Raw genomic sequence first — 17,269 nt, 5'->3', positions numbered from 1 at the left:
CTTGTGATCATCAACAATGCATAGACAATTTCTGCAATTTCTGGCTCGTATGGAACTTGACGATACATGGGCTAGATCTTGTGGTCTGATGAGGCACATTTCAACCTAAATGGGATGTAAATGCACAAAACTACCAAATATTCTCGTCCATCTGCCGTGCACAAAAGACCATGACAAAGTCCATACGTTACAGTATGGTGTGGATTCACAGCAGAGTTTATAATCGGACCATTTTTCTTTGAAGAGTCTACACCTCATCGCACCCCCCCCATAAGGTGTACAGTAACTAGTGCACTGTACTGCGCTCTTCTAAGAAATCATATTATTCCCGCTCTGCAAGAAAGGCAATGCTTGGAGATCGTAGTGATCATGCAAGAGATGGTGACCCTCCCGACATTGGTCTACAAGTGAAGGAATTGCTCTGTTCAACATTCAGAAATGATCACATCATTTCTAGAGACTTTCCACAGTTCTGGTCAGCCTGATCCCCAGATCTCAATTCCTGTGATTTCTGGCTATGGGGATACCTGAAAGACGTTTACCATAGTGGCATACAGATGCTCGTTGGGAAACAGTGTCCTCAGTTTTCAGAATGTTATCTCAAGTGAAAGAAAGCACATAGAACAATATCTGTAGATTTCTAAGTTCTGATATTAAAATTTAATCCTAAGTTAAGTATTTCATCTCATGTTTACAGTGCCAATCTCTCCCCTGGGGGCAGAAATTGAAACTAATTTTTGTTCTTCACCAAATCACTTCTCCATAACCCTAAATGACATACCCCCCCCCCCCCCCCCCCCGATTTTCACAGTGCTATCTCTAACCATTTTGACACTAGGGTCTCCTGAACAGGGAAACATTTTATAACCAAATTGGTATATGGAAAAAGAACTGATGAAAAATTTCCATTCTCAAATCTGTAAGTTCTTGAGAGGTTTAATGTTCATGAAGTTTAAGAACAAAATGTAATAGTTACACCTTAAATTAATTATTAAACATAAAAATAAACTGAGCTGAATTAATGCTGCGCCTATATTAATTTGTTATATCAACCCGAGTACATGTAAACAAAATTATTTTATTTAGCAGAAATAATATTTACTTATAAATTTTATAAATATTGTAATGAAACATTTATCCCTATACTTCTGATGTTTATCCCAGAAACATCTCCTTCTGTTTCTCCTTATAGAGTTTCACTTATATTTATGAGCATTGTCAAAAAGGATACATGCACAACTAGACATTCTACATGATGTCCCATAAGTTTGTTCATTCACTAATGGCACTGAATAGAGATGAGAGTAATTCTGCTCTGTGGAGGTTGTAGTCAGCAAGAAGTTGCAAATGTGCTCAACAACAAATATCCAGAATGTTTCCCAATTATACATTCTTGTGTGTCAGCAAGTCAATGCTGCATAAAGAACACAACAAATTCTCATGGAGAGTTTCTAGTGACAATCATGACTTGGGAGGGTTGTACTCAAGCCCCCAGTCTAAACAAATAGACCCACAAATTCGAAACTGCAAAATCAGCAATTTCACATAAGTCAAAACAGAGCCAAAATACGGATGTTCAATAAGGACAGTTTTCTCTCTGATTGCTTACTGTGAGTGATGGTAGATAGCTCTCTGTCTTCTAATTGAAAAATGAATGGGACGGACATAAACTGTCAGGCAATACAGAAGCCTATGGTAGATACAAGCTAGTCTGTAATCAAGTCACAAAGGAGGTTAGGCCAGCAAAGGCAGATTATGAAAAATCTTTGGCAAAGGATGCAAAGAAAAACAGCAAAAACTTCTTTCCTTATATAAACTCTAAAAGGAAGGAGATGAATCAGATTAGTCCACTTGATATCAATGGTTTGACTGTAGATGATCATTCTCAGATAGCTAATTGAAAATTTAGCAGTCGAACTAAATGAGTATTTTGCATCTACATTTACACATGAGTTCAAAGAATTCGTGAGGAATTCAAGGAGGAGAGTTTATCAATCTCTAACAGGGAGTTAAATGATTTTGTAATAACTGAGATCAGTGGAGGAGAAATTGTTGAAGTTAAACATAAGAAAGGCAACTGGTGTGGACAGGATATATCTAGTTATATTAAAGGAGGCAGCAAATGAAGTAAGCAACCCACCCTTAGCCATAATGAGAGTTCCTTGAACTAAGGGGATCAAAGGGTGACACGAGTAATTAAAGACCTGTCAGTCTGAATTCCATTTCAGGGAAAATAATGGAGTCATTAGTTAAAGAAGCATTGCAGGTCATCTAGACAAGACAGCAGTAATAATTCAGACACAGCATGGTTTGTCAAGGATTCCCCCTTGACAAACCATGTCTTGGTTTGTCAAGGGGGAATTGGTCTTGTCTGACCAATTCGATTGGATACTATGATGTGGTTACAAAGGAACTAAATGCCAAAAATAATTCAATCATCACCCCCAGACCAATATGGTGTGGGAGTGATGTAGCGAGGAAGGGTGTAGCCATCATTATAGATCACAGAATTAAGAACAGGCTAATGGAGATGAATAATATCAGCGACAGACTCATGTCAATTAAACTGCAAATGAATGACAACGAAACATTGAAGACAGTACAATGTTACGCACCGCAAACCGGTTGTGAAGAAATGGAGAAGCTGGAGTTTGAGGACAAGCTCGAAGAGAACATCACAGGTGGAGATATAGTTATCATGGGTGACCTGAACACAAAAGTCAGAGTGGAGAGACAAGGACTAGAATACATTATGGGTCCGCATGGCTGGAGACCTAGGAATGATGATGGTGACAGGGTTTTAGATTTCTGTTTACGGAACAGCTTGGTCATAGGAAACACCTGGTTCAAGAAGAGAAAGAGTCACAAAGTGACAAGATACAGTTGGGACGGTCAACAGAATCCCGCCCCCATATACTCATGGATAAAGAGCGACACAGACTAGTGGACATCAAGGTCATTCCTAGTGTCTCCTTGGGTAGTGATCACAGGTTAGTTGTTGGAATTTTAAGATTCCCTAAATAGAAGAGGATCAAAATAATAAGAGAGAAAACTACGGGTGTGGAAGTTGAAAGAAGAGGAAAAAGGGGCGATGTTCAGAGAAGAGTTCAGGAAGGTTGTACCTAAGACAGTGATGAACAGCGTGGAATCAGAATGGAAAGCATTCAAAGACTGTATAGTAGGACTGACAGAGCAGCTTTGTGGAAGGACAAGCAATAGACGGAGATCGAAAGAAACCCCTTGGTTGAAAGATAGGATGAGAGAGGCTGTGAAAATCAAGAATAATGCATTCAGGACTTACTTTCAGAACAGAAATGAAGAGAATAAAGAGAGATATGAAACCATGAAGAGAGAGGCCAAGAGGACAGTTAACAAGAAAAGAAGACCGTGGTTGGAAGAATGTGGTGAAACTCTACGACAAGATATTGATGGTAATAAAAAGACGCTGTATGGTATGGTGAGGAAAAGGAGAAAAGATGGTGAACAGAGCATATACTTGATGGATGAGAACCTAATAACCAAGGACAAAGAGGCAAGAGGAACATAGAAGTATTTGAAAATCTATTGAATATGCAGGACAGCCAGCAAAAGGGACAAAGACAGGTTGATCTTAAAAGAGGGGATTAAAGCGAAGATACGGAGAAAGAGCAGACAGACTTGACATGGAATGATGTAGTGCAGGCATGGAAATACAACAAGATAGACAAGTCTGCTGGTATGGATGAGATAAATGGAGAATTGCCGAAGGCTACAGGCGAGGCAGGTAGTGTGGACATACAGACTGTTCCTTAAGACCTGGAATGAGAGACAAGTGCCGAAAGAAGGTTTGATAATCCCATTGTTCAAGAAGGGGAATAGGAAAATGTGTTCCAATTATAGAGGCATCACACTGACATCACATGTGAGTAAGCTGTATGAGAGAGTGTAAGAGCAGAAGATAAGAGAAACGATTGAAAATAGGTTGGCCAAGGAACAGTACGGTTTTAGGACTGGCAGATCAATGGTGGATCTAATTTTCTGCATCAGGCAACTGATGGAAAAGTGTTATGAACACAATAATTATGAATGGCATTTTTGGATATAAAGAAAGCATTTGATGCTGTAAAGAGAAAGTGTGGAAGGTTTTGAGAAACTTGGGGATAGAGGAATATCTTGTGGAGAGAATTGAGAATGTGTGCACCAATACAATGAGCAAAGTAAGAACAGTGGTGGGGTTGACGGTCAGCTTTGAAATAACATCAGGTTTAAGGCAAGGAGGCATCCAGTCACCACTACTGTTCATAGCTGTCGTGAATGATGTGCAATGTAGAGTATACTGCAATCACAGCATAGATTTGTCAAGGAGCAGTCTTGTTACTATGATACACTGGCCAATGAACTAGATGCAAAAAATAATTTTGACATCATATTAATTGTAACAGGACAAGGGCAAAGGTTAATGATGTTTAGAGAAGATATCATCTTTAAGGGCACAAAAAGTGATATTGCTGTACACGTCGGCACTAATGATATCAAGATTAGGAGACTGGCGGAATTACTTAACAAGTACAGGTCAATGCTGAAAAAAAGAGCCGTAAGTTAGGGTTGAATTGGAAAGTGTCTGCAATCCTGCCGAGACATGATAGGAGGGAGTATATGAGGAGACTTATCAATCAATTCGGCCCTGGAGAGATTGTGCATCTCATGGGATAGAATTTTTCTTAGCCTGGTCTGTGCTTGTTAACAGGAGAGACGGCTACTACAGGGATAGGATATACTTAAATAAAAAGGGTGCAATAATATTTGCTGATGCTATTGAGGCAGTGTTAGGGAGGTGGAAAACTGCTAGCGTGGAGGGATACACTGACTAATAGAATAACAGTAACCACTGGGAGAGGTGAAAGTGATTCTTGCACTGCTTCTAATGGAATGAGCAGCAGGCTGGAAAACAAGGTGCGGGGGATTTCGGACTGCTGAGTGTCATCGCGGAACAAGTAAATACATGGGCTGTGTTAAGGTAGCTAAGAATAGGAACAGGTACATGTATATTTGCGTGTACACTAATGCTAGGAGTTTGGTGAATAAATTTGATGAATTTGAGGTGTTGATCAAAACATCAAAGGCAGATATTGTTAGAATAACAGAGATGTGGTGTCACAAAGATATAAGGAATGCAGAATTGGAATTTGGGGAGTACAGTGTGTACAAGAAGGATAGGAAGCGGGAAGGGGTCATAAAAGAAACACTTAAAATGCAAGGAAGTGCAGCCAGTTAACATGGGTGGCCAGTGCAGTGTCAAGTCACTTTGGTGACTTGACACTGAACTGGCCACTTGATAAGCACTGGGAAAGCAAAATTGAGAGTAAGAGTCTGTTATAGGTTGTGCAAGGCTGGAAAGATTGTGCAAGGCTCAAGGGGTAGAATCTTTTTCAGCCTGGACTGTACTTGTTAACAGGAGAGATTGCTTCTACAGGGATGGGATACACTTAAATAGAAAGGGTGCAAGAATATTTGCTGATGCTATCGAGGCAATGTTAGGTGGGTCGGAAAACTGCTAGCTTGGGGGGAGACAAAGACCAATAGATTGACAGTAGTCACTGGCAGAGGTGAAAGAGATTCTTGCACTGCTTCTATTAGAATGAGCAGAAGCCTGAAAAACAAGATGCATGGTATTTCAGAGACTGCTGGGAGCCATTGGGGTACAAGTAAACACATGGGTTGTGTTAGGGTAGCTAAGAATAGAAACAGGTGCAGGTATACTTGCGTATACACCAATGCTAGGAGTTTAGTAAATAAATTTGAGGTATTGCTCAAAACATCAAAGGCAGATATTGTTGGGATATCAGAGACATGGTGTCACACAGATATAAGGGATGTAGAACTGCAATTTGGGGAGTACAATGTCTACAGAAAGGATAGACAGGATAGGAAGGGGGGAGGGGTTATGCTATTAGTTAAGAAACACATAAAAACCAAGGAAGTGAAGCCAGTCGACATCGCTGGACAGTGCAGTGTTGAGTCAGTTTGGTGTGACATAAGCATTGGGAGATCAAAATTGAGAGTAGGAGTGTGCTATAGGCCTAATGACTCTGATGAGTATAATAAGGAACTGTACAGGGAAATAGAGTGGGCCAGTAAATCAGAGAGTCTTATAATGGAAGATTTTAATTTCCCAGATATTGACTGGAATTTGGGGGCTGGTTACTCACACACTAGCAGGGCTTTTGTGGATTTATTGGATGATTGTTTTCTACATCAGCATGTTCGGGAGGCAACTAGAGGGAGTAATACTCTTGATTTGATTATCAGCAGTGATTCTTCATGCATCAAGAATCTGCAGATAAATGAACCACTAGGTGGCAGTGATCACAGTGTGCTGAAGTGGGATTTACTCAAAGAGGTAACTACCATTAGGGGTAAAGGGAAGGGTTATTGCTTCCGTAAAGGCGACTACGATGGACTGAGACAGTATTTAAATTCTATACAGTGGGACCAACTGATGATGTTACCAACAGCAAATTCAAAATGGGAAGCATTCAAAGAACTTATCTTGGAAGCTACTAGGCTTTACATACCAACTAAGAAATATTGTTCAAGGTTTAGGCCAAAATGGATGTCAGATGAACTAATGAGGCATATGGCAGAGAAGAAAAATGCATGGGATATTTACAAATTAACACATGACACAGAAGCCTATGATAGATACAAGTTGATATGCAACCAAGTTACAAAGGAGGTTAGGCAGGCGAAGGCAGATTACGAGAAATCCTTGGCAAGGGATGCAAAGAAAAACAGCAAAGAGTTCTTTACTTATGTAAACTCTAGAAGGAAGGGGATGAATCAGATTGGCCCACTTGATATTGATGGGTCAACTGTTGATGATCCTGCTCAGGTAGCTAACAAACTGAATGAATATTTTGCATCAGCATTCACACATGAGGAGTTATTCAGCAAGGGGAATGCCAGAGGTGTATTCAACTCTAGCAGTAAACTACAGAATCTTGAAATAACTGGGAGTAAAGTGGAGGAGAAACTGTTGAAGATAAACACAAGAAAGGCACCCGGGGTGGATGGGATCTATCCAGTTATATTAAAGGAGGCAGCAAAGGAAGTAAGCAAACCCTTAGCCATAATTATGAGAGCTTCCTTGGACTCAGGGGAGGTACCCATAGACTGGAAATGTGCAAATGTGACCCCAATTCACAAAGGAGGATCAAAGGCTGACACAAGTAATTATAGACCTGTGAGCTTAACTTCTGTTCCAGGAAAATTAATGGAGGCACTGGTTAAAGAAGCACTGCAGGATCATTTAGACAAGACTTCAGTTATAGCTCAGACACAGCATGGTTTTGTTAAGGGGAAGTCTTGCCTGACCAACTTGATTGGATACTATGATGCAGTCACAAAAGAACTGGATGCAGGGAATAACTTTGATATTATATACTTGGATCTTAGAAAGGCTTTTGATACTGTTGCACATGGAAGACTGCTACACAAATTGGAGCAGTGTGACATTGGAGGCAAATTGCTGCTATGGATAAAGGGGTGGTTGAGGGGGAGAAGACAGAGAGTGGTAATCAATGGACACTGCTCATCGTGGACTAATGTTATTAGTGGAGTCCCTCAGGGCTCGTGTTGGGTCCATTATTGTTTTCTGTATTTATAAATGATATTGATGATGGTATATCAAGCTTAATGTCGAAGTTTGCAGACGATACAAAGGTTGGCAGGGTTGTCAAGAACACTACTGACACTATGCTGCTGCAACAGGATCTGGAAAGGTTGAGCAGATGGGCTGAGAGGTGGCAAATGAAGTTTAACGTTGACAAATGTAAAGTACTACACATGGGAAACAGCAACCCCAGAGCAACGTATCAACTCTGTGGTACTACACTGACAGTGGTAGAGAATGAAAGGGACTTGGGGGTGGTTGTGCAGGCAGATATGAAGTTCTCTGAGCAGTGCAGACGGGCTGCAAGAGTAGCTCATGGAGTATTGTCAATGATATACAGGAATTTTTCCAGCAGGGATAAAGAGGTGATTATTCCATTGTATAAGGCAACGGTCAGGCCCCACCTAGAGTACTGTATACAGGTCTGGAGGCCTCATTTCAAGAAGGATGTAGAGCTGCTGGAACGAGTACAAAGAAGGGCAACAAGATTAGTGAATGGAACAAAGGGGTGCTCTTACGAAGAAAGGCTTAAGTTTTGCAAATTACAGTGTCTGGAGACTAGGCACCAGCGAGATGATCTGATAGAGGTGTATAAAGCCTTGAATGGTTTGAGCATGCTCAATGCTGATGGGATTCTTCCTCTAGCTCAGAAAAATCACCTGAGAGGGCATAAATTCAAATTGAGGAAAGACAGATGTAGGATAGACGTGCGGAAATTTGCCTTTAGCCAGCGGGTGGTTGGTTGGTGGAACAGACTTCCATCCCTTGTGGTGGAGGTTGATAGTCTAAACAAGTTTAAGGCTCAGCTGGACAGGTATTTTGAACGAACAGAGGGGTGAAGTGGAAGTGGGTTTTTTTTTTTTTTTTTTTTGGCTGATGCTGCATAAGCTTGCTTTCTTGCATCAAATGCCTCTACTAATGCTAATGCTATAGGCTTAATGACTCAGATAATGAAAAAAGAAATAGAGTGGGGCAAGAAATAAGATTGTCTTATAATGGGGGATTTTAATTTCCCGGATACTGACTGGAACTTGTGGGTTGGTCACTCATACACTAGCAAGGCTTTTGTGGATTTATTGGATGAATGTTTTCTACAGCTGCATGTTCGGGAAGCAACAAGAGGGAGTAATACTCTTGATTTGGTTATCAGTAGCAATTCTTCATGCATTAAGAATCTACAGATAATGGAACCACTAGGTGGCAGTGATCACAGTGTGCTGATGGGCGATTTCCTCAAAGAGATAACTACCATCATGCGTAAAGGGACGGATTTTTGCTTTCGTAAGGCGACTACGGTGGTCTGAGACAGTTTTTCAATTCTATACAGTGGGACCAACAGATTATGAGAAATCTTTGGCAAAGGATGCAAAGAGTTCTTTACTTATGTAAACTATAGAAGAAAGAGGTGGAATCAGATTGGTAACTCGATATCGATGGGTCAATTGTTGATCATCCTGCTCAGGTAACTTACAAACTGAATGAGTATTTTGCATCTATATTTTCACATGAGAAGCTATTCAGGAAAGGGAATGCCAGAGGTGTATTAAACTCTGGCAGTAAGCTAAATGATTTTGTAATAACTCAGAGCAAAGTGGAGGAGAAATTGTTGAAGAAAACATACAGAAGACACCTGGGATCTATGCAGCTATATTAAAGGAGACAGCAAAGGAATTAAGCAAATCACCCTTAGCCACAATTATGAGAACTTCTTTGGACTAAGGAGAGGTACCCATGGACTGGAGATGTGCAAATGTGACCGATTCATAAAGGAAGATCAAAGGGTGACACAAGTAATTACAGACCTGTTAGTTTAACTTCTGTTCCAGGGAAATTAATGGAGGCACTGGTTAAAAAAGCACTGCAGGATCATCTAGACAAGACTTCAGTTAAAGTTCACACACAGCATGAATTTGTTAAGGGGAAGTTTTCTCTGACCAATTTGATTGGATACTATGATGTGATCACAAAGGAACTGGATGCAAAGAATAACTTTGATATCATATATTTGGATCTTAGAAAGGTCTTTGGTACTGTTACACATGGAAAACTGCTGCACAAATTGGAGTAGTGTGGCATTGAAGGCAAATTGCTGCTATAGATAAAAGAATAATTGAGTGAGAGAAGACAGAGTGATAATCAATGGACACTGCTCTTCATGGAGTGATGTTATTACTGGATTCCCCCAGGGTTCAAGTGTTGGGTCCATTGTTGTTTTCTGTATTTATTAATGATGGTATATCAGGTTTAATGTCCATGTTTTCAGACGATACAAAGGTTGGCAGGGTTGTTAATGACACTAATGACAGACTCTACTGCAACAGGATCTAGAAAAGTTGAGCAGATGAGGTGGCAACTGAAGTTTAAATACTGAAAAATGTTAAAGTACTGCAAACGGGTAGCAGTAATCCCAGAGTAACGCGTCAGCTGTGTGGCACTACACTGAGAGTGATAGAGAATGAAAAGGACCTAGGGGTAATTGTGCAGTCAGATATGAAGTTTTCTGAGCAGTGCTGATGGTCTGAAAGAGTAGCTCATGGTGTCTTGTCAATGATATACAGGAATTTTTATAGTAGGGAAAATGAGGTGATTATTCCCTTGTATAAGACAATGGTCAGGCCACACTGTGAGTACTGTATACAGGACTGGAGGCCTCATTTTAGGAAGGATGTAGAGGTGCTGGAACGTACAAAAGGGCAACAAGATTAGTGAATGGAACAAATGGTTGCTCTTATGAAGGAGGACTGAAATTTTGCAAATTACAGTGTCTGGAGACTAGGCACCTGCGAGGTTATCTAATTGAAGTGTATAAGGCCTTGAATGGGTTGAGCATGCTCAATGCTGATGGGATTCTTCCTGCTGCCCAGATTAATTGCCTGAGGGGATATAAATTCAAAGTGAGGAAAGAATGTTGTAGAACAGATGTCCGGAAGTTTGCCTTTAGCCAGTGGGTGGTTGATTACTGGAACAAATTTCCATCTGTCATAGAAGTTGACAGTGTAAATAAATTCAAGGCAGAACTAGACAAATATTTGGAGCGAATGGACAGGTGAAATGGGAAGAGTTTTTTTGGCTAATGATGTATAAGCTTGCTTTCTTCCTGAAATGCTAATTTCAGGAAGGCTTTTGACACTGTTGCACATAAAAGACTGCTGTACAAACTAGAGAATGTGGCATTAAAGGATAAAGGGCTGGTTATGGAAAGAAGACAGAGGGTGGTTATCAATGGACACTGCTCTTCGTGGACTAATGTTATTAGTGGAGTTCCCCACGTTCAGTGCTAGGTCCATTGTTGTTTTCAATATTTATCAGTGATATTGATGAAGGTATATCAGGCTTAATATCTAAGTTTACAGACGATACAAAGGCAGTGTGGTTAAAGACAGTCAGAGTACACTACTGCAACAATATCTACAAAAATTTGGTCGATGGGCTGAGAAATGGCAGTTGTTTAACACTGACAAATGCAAAGTACTGCACATGGGGTAACTTATCAACTGTGACGTACTACACTCGGGATAGTGGAGAATGCAAAATACCTTCGGGGTAAATGTGCAGTCAGACATGCAATTCTCTATGCGGTGCAGACGTGCTGCCAGGACAGCTCATGTTGTTTTGTCAATGGTCAATGAGAAACTTTGCAAAATGTTAATAGCTGAATGTTAATAGTATTCTTCCACTTTCTGAGACTACACATCATCATCCATTTTCAATCCACTGCAGGATGAAGGCCTCTCCAGCAACTTTCCAGTTCCTTCTGTTTTGTGCAATGGCCATTCATTTACTACCGACAAACTCATGAATTTCATGTCCATCGCTGTTGTTGTCTTCCAGGGTTTCTCTTGGGTACCATTCTGTTATTTTCTTAATCCATCTGTCATCATGTCTTCGAGCTATGTGTCCGGCCCAAGACCATTTTAGTTCTTTAGTTTTGATAAGTATGTCCTTTACTTAAGTTTGCTGACTAATCCATGTGTTTCTCTTCTTATCTAACAGTCTGATTCCCAATATAATTCGTTCCATTCTTCGCTGTATAGTTCTCAGCTTCTCTTCCATAAGTCATGGTGGGGAGTATACATTGGTTCATTATTTAATGTTTCAGACAAATTGAGATATTTCTCCTCAGTGTGTGATTACATTTCCTGAATGCTATCCATCCAAAATTTATTCTTCTCTTGACTTCCAGCCATTTATCATTATTACAGCTAATGACTTGTCCCAGATAAGTATATGACACCACCTTTTCAATTACTGCTCCTTCAATCATTATATCCCTTTCTGTGGCATACTTGTTCATTATTACTTTTGTTTTAGCCGTATTCATCTTTAGTCCAAAATCCTTACTGACTCTGCATAACTGATTAAGATATGAGGGGGTTGGTCAGCGGGTAGTTGACTGTTGGAACAGGCTTCCATCTGTTGTTGTGGAAGTGGATGGGTTAAATAAATTCAAGGGAGAACTAGACAAATTCTTGTAGGTAATAGATGGGTGAACTGTTTTTTTTTTTTTTTTTTTTTTTTTTGGCTGATGCTATATAAGCTTGCTTTCTTGTATCATTTGCCATTACTATTACTACTACTACCACCACCACCACCACCAAGAACTCAGCACTACAGCTCGTGCTTATTCTCAAGTTAGAGACAAATACCAGCATTCAATGTTCTGCCTAAGTTGCTGATATCATTTTAAATAACAGATTCAGTATTTTAAAAAGGTATTAGCAACTCAGGCGGAACCATGGATAACAGTAGTTGATCCTAAGTTGAACATAAGCTCAAGCCTCGGTAGCAAGTACTTGACATTTGTTCTTCAGTAAGAACAAAAAGTTTCTCTATGACTGAAATCAGATGTATGAAAAGGGGACAATTTTTGATTTGATTTTAACTACTGTATTGAAATACTCTTTCAGTCCTACAGTATTATATTAAGTAAGGCAATTGCAGCATAGTTCTATGGTTTAAAGGTAAACATAACAGTTATGTTTCCGAATGGAAGTTGTACTTGCATATTCCAGTTGGCCATTCACTTAAAACAAATACAATACCCACAGTTCACTAATAGAGACCATTTTCCAGCTGATCGGAAGCCAGTAAACTTCAAATCAGCTGTTCTGGCAGTGTTTCAGGTTTTTTTTTTTTTTTTTTTTTACTGTATAGTGAATCTACCTATTCTGGTTATGTTACACAATTTTGGAAGAAATTAGCACAAAGAGATGAATGTGTGTTAAGCATGAAAGCAATTTAAGCTATCACAGGACAGCACGTCAAAAAATCAGTATTAGTATTGGCAAATGGTGCAAATAAGCAAGCTTATACAGTATCAGCAAAAAAAAAAAAAAAAAAAAAAATCTTTCCCATCCTCTCTAATAATTTGTTCAATTCTTTCTTAACTGCCTACCCACTTCAACACAACATGGAAGTTTGTTCCAACAATCAGTCACTCTAAGGCTGAAAACAAAATTTTCATACATCTATCTAACAAGCATCATCATCATTCTGCTATTCCACGAGTCGACGTATGAAGCCTCACCACCATGCTCTGTCCATGTACTTCTCTCCGTCATTGATTTCACACCAGTTCTGACTCTCTTAATGACATCAGTCTTTATCATGTCCTGCCACCTCAATTCTTGGCCTCCTCCTTGGTCTTTTGTCCCTTAATTGTAAATCAAACATTCTTCTTGGCAAATGCATCTAGTTCATCCTCTTGACATGTCCAAACTATTTCAAACAAGACCTTTCAATACTATTCTGGAGTTTTCCAACCTGAATTCTCTTCCTAATCACATCATTCCTAATTTTGTCCCATCTTGTCTTTCCAGCTATCCTCTTCACAAATCTCATTTCTGCATCCTGATTTCATCCTTTTCCCCTCACAGTCCAAGTTTCAGATGCAGACGTCACAATTGGTATGTAATAGGTCTAATATATAGCCTTCTTACACCTCAGTGATACCTGATCAGATCTCGTCTGCCTATAGAAATTCCCACCCGCTTGTATCCTTCTACTTATTTCTTCGTCTATTACTCTAGTCTTTGTAATGGTGCTTCCTAGATACTTGAGGTTGTTAACCATTTTTAGCTGTTTCCCTTCCATTGTAATGTATCCGTCAAGCTCACCACTCCTCTTTTGAACCATTACTTCACTCTTCTCCTGACTGAAAACCAGTCCAAATTCATTGGCCATACTAGCCCACATATCAACTTGTTCCCTGCTCTCTCCCCCCATATGCAGAGGTCATCTGCAAATAGCATGACTTTCATCTGGTATTTTCCAAGTTGTTCCGCCACTCTACTGCACATCATTCGTGACAGCTATAAACAGTAGTGGTGACAGAATGCCTCCTTGCTTCAAACCTGATGTTATTTCGAAGCTCTCTGTCAATCCCATCACATCCAGAGACTTACTAAAATTCAAGTCCAGCAGCTTGGGATCCTATTTTGTATTTTGAATATCCCTAATCCCACAATTCTCAGGTACATTAGCACAATATCCTCCAGCATAAAAGGGGCTTTCTGCTGTGAAAATTAATATCAAGTATCAACTCAGGTCAGCACTCATATAGTCTGGGTTATCTATAAGTAGAGAATTTCCATTCTGCAAAGGTCCTATTCAATTTACTCTTTTTCTCTTTATTTATGTATAAATAAAATTAATTTTAATCCCTATAGTTGACTCTACTGAATAGTAATTTCTCATATTCAAGATTTCATCCGAAACTCAAAGCAGTTTTTTTTACAAATCAATTCATAATTATTACACAAATCTGTGTTATGGTTTTCTCTGACAAAATAAGATTATTAATTTTATGGTGTTACCTGTACCTGAATACTTAACACATTCACTGCCACTTATATTTGTGCCTTGTGGCAGGGGAACAAGTAAGCAGTGTTTTTTTAATAAATGGATTTCATCTGTGAAGAATCATCACTTCAAGTAATGCCAGTATCTGTTGTTTGTAGCATTCTAACATCAACAAATACATTTGAATGAGATTCAGAATCTGCATCACTTGAATAGAATTTTATTTCAGTATCAGATGACTGGCATATTATAAAGAGCTGATGGACAGTATGTTGAAGCTTTTATCGGCTTCAAACATACTGTCCATCTCTGTTCCTTTTTAGTCCTGATGTTCCAGTTGCACAATAACTCTTTTGGGTAAAATTTTATAGGAAATTTTTTTTTTACACAAAATTTTATCAGTGGACACACACTAAGGATGAGGTTTTGTTTTGCACAAACTAAAGAATTAAAATTTAGCAAGCATAATCTTCAAAACATTTTAACCTTTCTTCTTGTAGAAAATACTAAATTGGACAAATTAACTTCAACATAAGCAAAGAACATAATGAAGCTGTGAACCAAGTATAATGTTTTTATAACACTCTCTACACAGTGCAATTGACACTAAACAAAATCCCAACCATAATGCAATAGTTCATGGTTCAATCAGTTGCCAATATCACTCAGTTGTTTATTTCATGTGCTTTTCCTTTTACAGGGCTCATTTACTGACCACAATTCAATGGATGCATATTTGCATTGAGACACAAAAATTTCAGTTTATTTCGACACAAGTTTGTGTTCAGGCAGTGAACATGTTAAGGGAAAAATGAAATTGAGTAAATCATTGCTGTAATTATAAGAATACATGTTGGCAGTTCTTTAAAATCTTACCGGGCAGCAATGCCCGGTAATATTTTAAAATACTGTCTTGTGATGATTTAATTTGCTAACAATAACCATTTTTTGAAAAGTCAACTATATTCAAGGTCAGTTGAAAATGCATGTTATAATGTTAAGAGTTAGTACTATGATTACATATTTAGTATAATTCTATAATGCATACATGCATTATATTGACTTTACTTTATCTGGAGGTATGTCAGATTCTGTGATCATCTTGTCTATGTTTGTGATCCAGGTAGATTGCAGAATGGTGTGGAGATTGGGTACGAAGGTCAAAAATAAGGTTCCACTTCGATGGTGACATGCCATTTATATATACCTTACCATTAAATTTTTCTGCCAAAAGAATCAAGGAATAGTTGGGGGACTTCATCAGCATTTGATCACATATAACAAAAACACACAAGGTGCTCTTATCTATCACTACCGATTCATCTACTATCGTCATGGTTATAATATCCTGATTTACAATGTCACTTAGTCATTTGTGAAAATGCATTTATTACTTAATTTAGTATTTAAAAATTAACTTGTTAATATCATAAACTCGAATCCTGAGTGAGACTTTTCAAATGAAAGATTTACTTTTATAAATACAAAACGAGGCCGATATTCTGAAGAAACATATATTGAAGAATGGTTTTAGTAATGTATAATAGATTACGTGTAATGTGATTATTTTAATACTTAAATGTAATATGTCACAGAATTTTAGGTGGTGCATAATGTGCAAAAGTTTCTCCATCTCTGAATTATTATGGTAATACAAATAGAAGTACAGTGGAGAAAAGAACAACCAAAAAGGATATATGCTGAGAAGAGATGACTTTTAGTAGGAAGAAGAGGACAGGAAAGGCTGATCCCAAATAGCTGGGAAAAAGGCTCTTAAGATAGGGATGATGAAAGCTAATGTTATTCTGTACTAAACATAACACATCACATGGCTCACCTAGAATTTAAAACACACACACAAGTCAAATGATAAACATAGCAATAAAACTTCAAGGAAATGTTTTAGATAAATCACTTCATTTTTTTGCACTATTTGGAGATGTAAGAGTATTTTGTGAACATCATGAATAACAATTGTGAAATACCCTTGTAAAATTATATTTTTGAATATAGCACTGCTTTCCACTTTACTTATGCTCCTAAAGCTAAATTAATTTTGCTAAAACAAAGAGACGGAATTCCATATTTTATTCATAAAATTAATTATAGAAGTGTGGAAACATGTTTATAAAAGATAGAAATCTGGAGTTTAGCACACCATGTACATTGACACTGAAAGATTATTCATGTAGTTTTAATTCTGAAATTGGGTTCAATATTTCAGAAAATAATGTGCCAGCATCTCAGATATGAAGGTGACAATTTATTCATTAAGTGGTAATAGAGTTAAAAACACGAAATATATTTCAGAAGGCTAAGCCATACTCACACAACTCATCTATCTACAGGAAACGTTGTCCCACATTAATTTGCAAAGTTTCTAACAAACAGCTTCCACAATCTGTTAGAATTATATTACAAGTCACCTATCTGGAAAAGGAACTTGCTGAGACAAATGGCAAATAACAGTTTAATCATCCAAACAGGAGTGAAACATACTTTGTTGATATTCATAAGCACTTTTAAAAATTTCCAAAATCTCAGCTTGAGGGTATGCATAGTACCTGAATTTTAATTTGGTACAGCTTTCTACAGAACCACCTCTCTCTTATTCTGATTATTCCACACTACATTCATGTTAGCATGTGAAGTCAGCCTATAAACCAATTTGGAACTCCACCTTTCTATCCAGCACATTTCCTTATCATCCAAAGAAAAAACATGTATATAATTAGTAACACTGATCATATTAATCAGTCAAAAGCAAATAGTGAAAGAGATTTCTGTAAAAAAAAAAAAAAAAAAAAAGTTGAAAAG

General features: G+C 38.3%; 1 protein-coding gene across 7 annotated transcripts in view; it reads right to left on the bottom strand.

Annotated features, from left to right (window-relative positions):
• The window catches only part of GTPBP1 (GTP-binding protein 1), a 270,000-nt gene that overhangs the window by 234,888 nt on the left and 17,843 nt on the right, over positions 1 to 17,269 (bottom strand). The window contains exon 2 of one of the 7 annotated variants that reach the window (XM_090372556.1): positions 17,017 to 17,152. The exons of 5 other annotated variants lie outside the window; for them this stretch is intronic. The gene's annotated coding sequence lies outside the window, so the exon portion shown is untranslated. Of the gene's footprint in view, positions 1 to 16,781; positions 16,797 to 17,016; positions 17,153 to 17,269 lie in introns of those variants that run through there. One more of the 7 variants, XM_090372561.1, reaches the window with a different exon arrangement.

The sequence above is a fragment of the Mastigoproctus giganteus genome, chromosome 4, assembly GCF_048544385.1.
Source record: "Mastigoproctus giganteus isolate SK-2022 chromosome 4, ASM4854438v1, whole genome shotgun sequence".
NCBI classification, from domain to species: domain Eukaryota; kingdom Metazoa; phylum Arthropoda; class Arachnida; order Uropygi; family Thelyphonidae; genus Mastigoproctus; species Mastigoproctus giganteus.
This window is presented reverse-complemented; position numbering and strand designations above follow the sequence as displayed.